The sequence below is a fragment of the Platichthys flesus genome, chromosome 2 (genome assembly GCF_949316205.1).
Source record: "Platichthys flesus chromosome 2, fPlaFle2.1, whole genome shotgun sequence".
NCBI classification, from domain to species: Eukaryota; Metazoa; Chordata; class Actinopteri; order Pleuronectiformes; family Pleuronectidae; genus Platichthys; species Platichthys flesus.
Window position 1 is genome coordinate 813,816 of NC_084946.1, and position 10,547 is coordinate 824,362.

The 10,547-nt window shown below is 38.2% G+C and overlaps 1 protein-coding gene across 11 annotated transcripts in view; it reads right to left on the reverse strand.

The window, feature by feature from the left end:
* The window catches only part of nfasca (neurofascin homolog (chicken) a), an 87,216-nt gene extending 77,766 nt beyond the window's left edge, over nt 1–9,450 (reverse strand). For all 11 annotated transcript variants that reach the window (XR_009924667.1, XR_009924666.1, XM_062412236.1 and 8 more), the window contains exon 1: nt 9,244–9,450. The gene's annotated coding sequence lies outside the window, so the exon portion shown is untranslated. The remainder of the gene's footprint in view (nt 1–9,243) is intronic.
* Nucleotides 9,451–10,547: the final 1,097 nt, after the last annotated feature.

The window sequence follows — 10,547 nt, forward strand, 5'->3', positions numbered from 1 at the left end:
CAGTGTGAGCATCCCTGGCCCCAGTGGTGGGGAGAAATGCTGTATTAAGCACTGAAACCATTGTTCAATGATTTTGTTGGGTTAAGTTTTATTAGTGGTATTGTTATGTAGCTTGTTGAGGGCTTTGCACTAATGTCAATTAGTAGATTGGAGTAAATGTTAAAAAATACCCAACCCTAATGAACACAGGACAAGCAAACAGACCATTCCAAACAGGCACGTTTAGAATGAATAGGACAAATAACTAGTTCAGACTTAAAGAAGAGGTGTCTCAGAAACAACCGTAGCACTTTCTTATTTTTATCCCCCCTCAGCAGCACCCAGGCTAAGATCCCTTTGTTCACATTAGAATTAAGTTATGTAGCACTAATGATCGATTAAAGGAAAACTTTGATATTATAGGAAACATGCTGACTAACTTTCTTTTTGACAGTTAGCCTAGATCAGCAAACTGATGCCGTTTACATCTGTCACTATAATATAAAGGTATAGCCGGAAACCTGGTTAGTTCATTTTATCATAAAGATTGTAGAAAGGATGACAAGGTTAGGATTTGTCTAAGGTAAAAACATCCGCCTACCAAATAAACACCGACCATATTTCAACAATGCCATCTTAATTCATGTGAACCTAAGTTCATGGATAGAACACAGTAAAGATGCAGGAAAGTATTGCACCCTGCAAAGAAATAGCTCCTGATTAACTGTATGTGATTAAATAACAATATGATGTTAATACTGAAATGCTATTTCATTTCAGAAAAACAAGACAACTCACACCTGACTTATTCTTACAAACAAATGGCACATACATATAATAATGGGGTGTGCATGTGTGTGATTCCTCAGTGGACTTGGTTCATGTGTGGGCCTTTCATTAAAATGTCATGAAAATGTTTCATATATATATAGTACAGAAGGCCTCAGCAGCTAGGCTTCTTACTGGTTTTAACAGATGAAATCACAACACCCCAATCCCTGCTTCTCACCATTGGCTCCCTGACCATTCATAAGATTTTACTGATCACTTTTATTGCCGGGTGTCTGGCCCCAAGCCACATCACAGACATAGAGACCTCTAAAGCGCTTTGTGTGGGTCATCATGACTAGAAAAGCACTATATAAACACAAAACCAAACCAACCATTAATGTGTGTTGGGATCCTTAGATCCTCAGTTAGAGCCCTGCTGTTCCAAAGTTGAAGCTGAAAACTAAAGGTGGCTTTTTCCCTTCGCATTTGCTGTCGAAACATTTCGTAAACTCTGTTTTTGAAGGTACTATATATATAAAACGTTTATAATGGTTATTATTATAATCATTCTGTATATCACATATTTACAGGTTAACAAAACTAAAAAAGACTGTGAAACATGCATATCACATGTGAATTAATAAGATAGGAGATGGAGGATGGGAAGGGGGGGGGTCACTGTGTCTCTTTAGTTGGACACACACACACATCCCAATTTTGTAACGGTATAATTATCATAGAGCCATTTGAACTGATAGCGTTGTGCATGTGCTTGTGAATGTGCGTGTGCGTGCGTGTGTGTGTGCGTGCATGTTTGTGTGTTCTGTGAGCATGACTACCAGGTCTAATCTGACATCATGGCTCAATCAGCAACTGGCTAGTCTGTTCTGCAGCAACGCGCACACACACACACCAGAGCTTCAGATTATAGTAAGGATAGGATGGAATATCTGTGATGTTTCTTTAACAAGCTACACTGTGTCTATTTCCTCAAATGAAATATCTTAAACTGTTTTTTTTTTTTTTATTTGTAACAAAATTAAAAAGATAAGTTCACATTCAGATAAAACAGGAATAGATGCAACAACAAATGTCATCCTGATCCATTTTTCATAACTGAGTAACTGGAGGATTTAAATGTAAGAAGATATAATAAAGCCTTCACCTACAAATGGTCACAAATTAAAAGAACCATTTCACAAGTGATTGGAGCAAAGGCCAGTGGAAAGCTGGCCCCTGAGTCCTAATCAATCAAGAGAGTCACTGAGTGGAAAAATAGCATGTTCAAATTGAGGGCAGCCATTACCACATTTACTATTCTGGACACATTCTTTAAAGAGGCACATACACGTGTGAACAGAGCTATTTTACGGTGTACATTTTTTACAGTGCTGATCTTATGGTAACTGTGTTTCAGTCGCTCTACCACACACAAAACATGTTCCACATACCATATTCCAGGCAACTGGACTTGCTTCTATTTCTTAAAGATGACCTCTCGTCAAAGACGCTACGTCAGTTTTAACATTTATGTGGGAGGTTTTTGGTCTGTGGGAATTTGCCCTGGGTCAGACTTATGTCAACTTAACTCTTTCACATTCACAAAATGCATTTGCAAAACTCTATGTATAAGGGGCCTTTTTAAATTCTAACACGCTAATGTCAACACTGCTAGAAACAGTCAAAATAGAATGAAGGAACATTTCAGGCATTTCTGAAGAAACCACATTTAAATTTATAGAAACTTTAAGCAAAATATTTAAAATAAAATAATCATTCCAAATACATTGTATTATAAGTTGCAGCTGAAAGACCATGTGTTTTAGTCTCATGTCAACAGACACAAGAGGATGGCCTCAGAATGATGTTGTGAGGAAACATGAATTCTGGACGACAGGTTGTTGGGGAAAGAAAAGTGGCAGAGTTGGATTAGACATTGCAGGAAAGAGGTTCGATTTGGATGTTTCAAACTTGTGGCCAAATGCTGATGAGAGGGAGGACTACTAGAACACTCACAGTACTGTACAGCATGAGTGAAAATAAACATATTTTAATGTAATATTACATTACATATGTTTATTTTTAATGTCATAAATATTGTAGAAAAGCCATCATGCCAAGAAACTACACCAGTAAGACAACCTGGGGCCAAACACCCCTCGCAGAGATGGAGAGTGCAGCCGCTGAGGTCATGCAAGGAAAGAAGTCCTTAAGAAAAGCTGGAAGGGATAGAAATATTGATAAGACAACCCTCAAAAGATTCATAAAGAAAAAAGAGAAAGGGGAAGTAAAATCAGTAGCCTGGGTTGCAGTAATGGAGGGAAAGAGAATATTCACAGATGAGATGGAGGAGGAGCTTGCCAAACACTTGAAACAACTGGCTGACCAGTTCCATGGCCTTCCTCCAGTTAAGTGCCGTGAACTGGCATTTGAATACACTGAGAAAAAACAATATCCCTGTCCCTGCCAATTGGACAGAGAAACAATGTGCAGGTAAGCTAGGGTATGCAAGAGATCACATGAATCATAATAATCATATATGTGCTTAAGTGACCAATCCCCATGATTCTGTTACTAGTCCGATATTAGTTTTGGAATGTGTGGTTGTCAATCTAGCTGTCAGGATTTTAACTATTACAACATGTGTTATTATGGTTGTTTCAAAGTGGAAAAAGTAAGTGGATCACTTTGTGGTCTTGTGTCTCTAAAGTGAGACTTTTTAAAAAGCAATCATATTTTCACTGCTCACTGACATTCTGATCATTTCCATTGCTAGGAAACATCCTGAATTAATGGGAAATGTGTAAATTTGACTGATATATCATTTTAGCTCACCTAGAGGGGAGCAAATTAAAAAAATGTCTCACATTACCCCTGGGGGGTAAAGTAAGACACAAGACCACTTTTTAGAAAACAATCATATTTTCACTGCTCACTGACATTCTGATCATTTCCATTGCTAGGAAACATCCTGAATGAATGGGAAATGTGTACATTTTACTGATATATCATTTTAGCTCGCCTAGAGGGGAGCAAATTAAAAAAATGTCTCACATTACCCCGCTCTCCTAATGGTCAAATCATAACATAATAAGGTCAGGACCTGAACAATTTACAGAACAGTTCCTACAGAAAAGTATAATTTTTAAGAATGGTATCTCTCATTTTGTTGTGTTACGTGTTGATATTGTGGGAGTGGCTACAAAAAAATCAATGTAAGGACAATGAGAAATTAAAATATGTTCAAAATGTAGCAGTTTACAGATTGTGTCTGTGTGTGTCTGTTTCAGCGCGAGCACTACAGAGAGACAAATGTGAGGGAGAAGCCTCAGCATGGTCTGAATAGATTAATATATTTAATATTATATAATATATATATTAAGTGTCAGTTCTTTTGTTAATGATTTATAGAGTTGAAATAATTTTTGAAGAGAAAGGAATTATATTGGCAAAATAAAAAGACTCCAAAAAACCAAGGAAACCAATCAAGGATGGACTCTGCCAACTGCTGATAATAGACAATATAGTCAACCTATTGCCCAACCCTAGTTCTTTGTTAACCCAAACCACAATCTACTGCCACTTTGTTGAGGGGTATGAGGAGTCATTCCTCCAACTTAACATTTAAAAAATCAAGGATTTGGTCATCAATTTCAGAAAACTTGCCCCAACACTTTTATCAAAGGTCAAACTGTGGAATGTGAGGAAATCGTGTAAATACCTTGGGACTATTGTTGAGTCCTAACTAAAGTTTGAAGCAAAAAGTGGAGCTCTGTGCAAAAAGGGTCACCAGCATTTGTACTGTTTAAGGAAAATATCCTATTTGAATATTGACAAAACCATGCTCACACTTTCTTATCATGCTTTTATTGAGTCTTTTTAATCTTTTTCATGGTTTGGTACCCTGTCTTTAAAAGACAGAAACAGACTGAATCAGATAGTGAAATGGTCCAGTAGGCTGATTGGTGAGCCTCAGATGAGCCTAGATAGCTGATGTCAGAGAAATTCTCAGTAATCAAATCACACAGATTAGGTTTCTTGTAATTCCCTCAGTTTGCCATTAAGGAAGTAGCACATCTGTTCTTACATGGTTTTCTTCAGTCATCAGTAGATTTTCTTAATTATTGTAACCATACAGGTTTACTTTTGATGTTGATCACAGGGAAACAAGTCAACAGAATCTTCAGATTACAGAAAATGATTATCTCATTACAAAAGTGATAATATTTCCACTGGAAATATACTAGCACTGAGTAGGAACTCTGACCCAATGCATCTTCTGTTTATTTAATGTGAGTTGGATTATCAGCAGTGAAGATAATCTTCAGCTTTCAGACGGAATATTTCACTGCAGGATCTTTGTTTCTGCTGCATGCAATGTTTTTCTGCTGGTGAAGGCTTATTACATGATATCTCACTACATGCCCACACACACAAACACCCATCCATAGCACGCACACACACATTGAACCGACAGATTAAGTTGACATGGCAGAGGAGTCATCTCAAGCTAAATATCTCTGATTACATACAGTTGCAATCAGAAATATTCAACCCTCTCACCTCAATAGACATTATAGTGATGTGGATGACAGATAATGACAATAAATGACAAAAAAACCTCATCAAACAACAAAAGATATTTATTGATGCGTATTTTTATTTATTTTGATTACAGAAGTTGACTTAACTTTGAAGTTCAAATGAAAAATGTAACTCTTTCAACACATGTGCATGTGCAGTATTATTCAACCCCCCAGCTTCAGTACTTTGTGGCGCATCCTCTAGCTTTTATAACTTCTAAAAAAAAATTTCGGTAAGTGCGGACAAGCTTCTTACACCTCTCGATTGGAATCTTTGCCCATTTTTCAAGTGCAAAAGCCTCTAGATCAGTGATGTTTGATGGCTTCCATGCTGCAACTGCCTTCTTTAAATCACACCAAAGATTTTCAATCAAATTTGAATCTGGTGACTGTGAATGGAAAGTCCAACGATCACCAAGGTTCAATTTGTCAACAGAAGGAATCACATTCCTCTTTAAAATGGCCTGGTATTTCTTTGAATCCATGATGCCATGTACACAATAAAGATTGCTAGTTCCTGCTGCAGAAAAACAGCCCAATATCATCTTTGACCAACCTCCATGCTGGACTGTGGGGATGGTATTCTTCTGGTCATAAGCCTGGCCTTTCACACGCCAGACATACCGGTCCATACGTTCAAACAGTTCCAGTTTGGTTTCATCAGTCCATAGAACTGTCACCCAAAACTCTGTAGGCTTATCCAGATTCCTTCTGGCATATTCTAGTCGACTTTTGATGTTGCTTGTGGTCAAGAGCTGAGTGTGTCATGGAGCCGGCCATTAAGTCCTTTATTATTTAGTGCATGTCTTATAGTTGCCACTGCAGCACTTGTACCAGCCTTCATCAGGTCATCCTGTAGGTGTCTTGTAGTCACACAGGGGTTTATCTGAGTTGTTCTGACTAAGTTGCTGAGGGTCCTTGATGAAAGGCTGGGCTTTCTTCCACGGCCAGGCATGTTTGAAGCTGCTCCATCAGTTGTAAACTTCCTTATAATGTTCCCAATTGTGTCACTTGGAATATAATTTTTGGGGGAATTCTTCTTCTACCCAAGGCCTTTCAGGTGTGATGAAATAATCTCCTCTCTCAGCTTTTGTGTAAGCTCCTTTGTCTTTCCCATGATTGCAACTCACCTTGAATACCTTCATGGGTGGGGTTTATATATGCATCACAGCTGAAGCAAATGAAGGATCAGTATAGAGTTCCCAAAGGCTTAATAATGTTTCAACTCAACTTTAGGACAAAAAAAACTGTCAGACAGCTTAAAAACAACAATTTTATATAGGGGTTGAATAATTGTGACATGGCCATCTTAACAAAATATACTGCTACACACAAATACTACATCATGCGTATTCAGTGTTGATTTTCTGTATCACTCAACTCATAAAGAAGGCATCCGAAGCACAATTTTGATCAAAGAACAAGATTCTGTCTACTTTAATTGATAAATCCTTAAAATCTTTGGGGGGTTGAATATTTCTGATTGCAACTGTAACATGCAAGTCTAAGCAACAGAAGAAGGGCAGCAAACTGATGAAAAATATGTTTTCTAATGCTACTTTGTACTTTGTTTATGTTCTACTTCAATACTGATTTTATTCAACATACCTTATTTCATGCTAAAAACTAGGCTCCTGACCCCTGCTATGTGTGACCCCGGATTTCCATATTGCCTGCTCCTTGTCGGATTTGTTTGTAACCGGATTGACTGCCTGGCTCCTGACCCCTCCTTCGTTTAATAAACCCTGAATTTTGCTCATCCCACTCTGCTTCAGTGTCGTTGCGTTTGGGTTCAGGCCTGCCATTCTGCCGGCCCTGACAGAATGGCAGTTGAAATTAAATGATTCCCTGCCTTAATACAACAGACAATCAACCCACTAACATTATGTCTCGTATAGTTTTCAATCAATATTAGTGGAACCAAATGATACTACAATGAGATGATAATGCAAGCATCAAAGTCATTACATTTTTGTGATGTGAAAAAATACACCTACAAATCAAAGCATCTAGATACATTCCTCTGGCTATTCTATAATTCCTGTATAAATTGTGATATTATTTTATACTATCCAGAGGAGCAGGAATTTTGCTGCAGCCAGGACACCCATGGGGATCATCCCCCCCTCAAGAATATATGCCTTGCGGCATGAGTGGCATTGCACCCCGCCGCTCAGTCCCAGCTGATTTTACAGTTTTCTCTGAATAACTGAATAAAATATTTTGTGAAATAAACATCTACATTTCAATGATAACTGGACTATGTATTGAAAATTAAATCATCCTTAGCATTCAAGTTGAATTCATTATTACCATGGAAGGCATGGGCCATTCTTAACTATTAAAAGTTCAAGTAAACTGAACCAATGTAATGTCAGTAAATTCAATTTGTATGTGCATCTTCTGTGGAAAAATTTCCAATGACGTATCCATCAACCATTCAGGTTTCCACAACCTGACTTTGCCCTGAACTACATTGAAGTAACACTACTAAGATACATTGGCCTGAACATTGGTCCATGGTTATGAGATGTCTGGTGGAGGCTGCACGTCTTCTCAGATTTTCTTCCTAACACAATGCTTGGACTCAAATATATGGCCTTGAGAATTGTTCTATCTAGAAAGAAAAAAACGTAATGTAACCGATCAGATAGTGACAATTTATTCTAATCTTTTCTCTTTTTCCACAGTGGGCTTGTAAGCAGAGACAGAAAGGGGGATGGGATGGTGATTGAAAGGCCTGTTGTTGTCCATTATGGCCTCTCTTTCTCTTTTTTTTTTCTGGCTGCATTAACCTTTTCATCACAATGCTCCCAAACAAAGGAAGGACTGTATTTGTGTATATCAGAATGTGTGTGAGCTTGACTGTGTGTTTGCGAATGTGTGTAGTGTGTGCGTGTGTGAAGTGTGGGTAGTGTGTGTTTGTGTGTAGTGTTCTTCTCCGAATCCTGTCAACCCTCTTGCATCCCTGAACAAACACATACTATATTGCACATGAAAAAAGTATTAATGTATTGATGCAATTATCCTCCCCCCCCCCCCCCACACACACACACACACTTTTTGAACATAGGAATAGATGTTGAATATATGTTTGAATATGTTTAAAGGTCCACTGCACAAATTAAGTTAACAACTACCAGTAGATGTTAGTGGCCACCAGCAGATGTTAGGGACATTACTTCAGTTGTGTACCTTAGCGTCATCCAGTGTTTTGGCCATGTAATCAATGTTAGAAATTGAACCTGAGGGTACACTTAGGCTAAAGGTAAATCCGACTGGCTACTGGCCTGTATGTCAGTACTATAAAAGCTATGGGGCCTGCTCAAGAGATCAGACATCATAACCCTTATGCCTTTGTTAAACTTAACAACTAATGTCTAAGGCAACAAAGTCAAAAGCTGTCCAATAGGACAATATGGAGAATTTCCCTTGTACAGTCTACAGCATTTATAGACATACACAAAATAAAAATCAGAGAGCTACTCGTAAATGGGTATAGTGTGTTCTGTGTATAAACCGCCTTACGTTACAATCACATTGCATTTTCAGACAGCCCTCAATCACTACACGTACACACACACACACCCATACATGGGTGCCCTTTAACAGATTGATCACTAATTCTTTCCTATAGAGCGACTTCTGGGTCTGCACCATCCACTTAGACTCAATCATAAGGGCTTATGCTCCTTCACAGTCTCACTTTTACCCGAAAGGAACGTCATCTGGCAGTGTCATCTGTGTAAGTGTTATTGCTAAATGGTGTTTACCTTGAGCATGCCAATCTTATATTTTTCCTGGAAAAATGAAAATGCTGAAATGCTGTTTTATTCTTCCCTACTGAAACACAAATACACACACGCACACACGTACACACTGTAAATATGCAGACAAACTGTGTTAATACCTCTGTCAGTGCAGCTCTTGTCTCCCGGTGTAAAGCAGTGCTGAGTGAGTCTTTTGTATCTCCATCAATCCTGCAACATCCAACGAACCAAAGAGAAAACGGCAAACAAAAAGACTGAGCCACTATTAGTCAAATCCACCACAGCAGCTATTCGGCAGGAGATATCACTACTGTCAAAATGTAGGAAACACTAGACTCTGTCTCACACTTTCATTCAATCTATCGTGTTCCTCCCCTCTCTCTCTGTCCTTCTCTGGCCCTCTCTGTCCTCTCGCTGTTGTCACACCGTTCTCTTTCTCTCTCTCTCTCTCTCTCTCTCTCTCTCGCACACACACACACACACACACACAGATTCTCCATCTGTCGCCACCCCCTCTTCTCCACCCCTCCCACCTCATACATTATTAATAAGCCTCACACACGCCAGCTTCACTGCTGTCAAATACATTCGTGCACACATATTGAACGCGATGCACAACTGTCCCACATACAAAAAGTAAAATACGGCTTTCTACTGTATAGTCTCTATGAGATCATAGAACATTAAGATCACAGGTTGTGATCACTCTAGAAAAAACCTAATAACCATTTTTTTCTACAAGAATGTTTTTTTTTTCAAAGTAAACAAAACCACAAATACAATCTTCTTAACCAAAGCAACATAGAAAAACAAAAAAATATTGTTTTGTAATAGGGTAGAGCGAGGTAATGTGGGATATTTTTTACATTTGCTCACCTCTAGGCGAGCTAAAATGATATATCAGTAAAATGTACACATTTCCCATTCATTCAGGATGTTTTCTAGCAATGGAAATGATTATAATGTCTTCTGGACAAAGGGCAGTGAAAATATCATTGTTTTAAAAAAAAGTGGTCTTGTGTCTCACTTTACCCCAGCTACAGGGTAAAGTGGTCCTCTTACTTTTTCCACTTTAAAACTACCATAACAACACATGTTGTAATAGTTAAAATCCCGACAGCTAGATTGACAACCACTAATATCGGACTAGCAACAAAATCATGGGGATTGGTCAATTAAGCACATTTATGATTATTATGATTCACGTGATCTCTTGCACACCCTAGCTTATCAGCACCTTGTTTCTCTGTCCAATTGTCAGGGACAGGGATATTGTTTTTCTCTGCATATTCAAATGCCAGTTCACTGCACTTAACTGGACTTTGCTCATGGACAAGACATGCTAGAAGAAAGGTCAGTCAGAAAAAGTATGTGTGTACATTTTAGTTTAATATATAAATATTTATAATGAAACACTACTAGTACTTTTGTACTTCTGTATTTG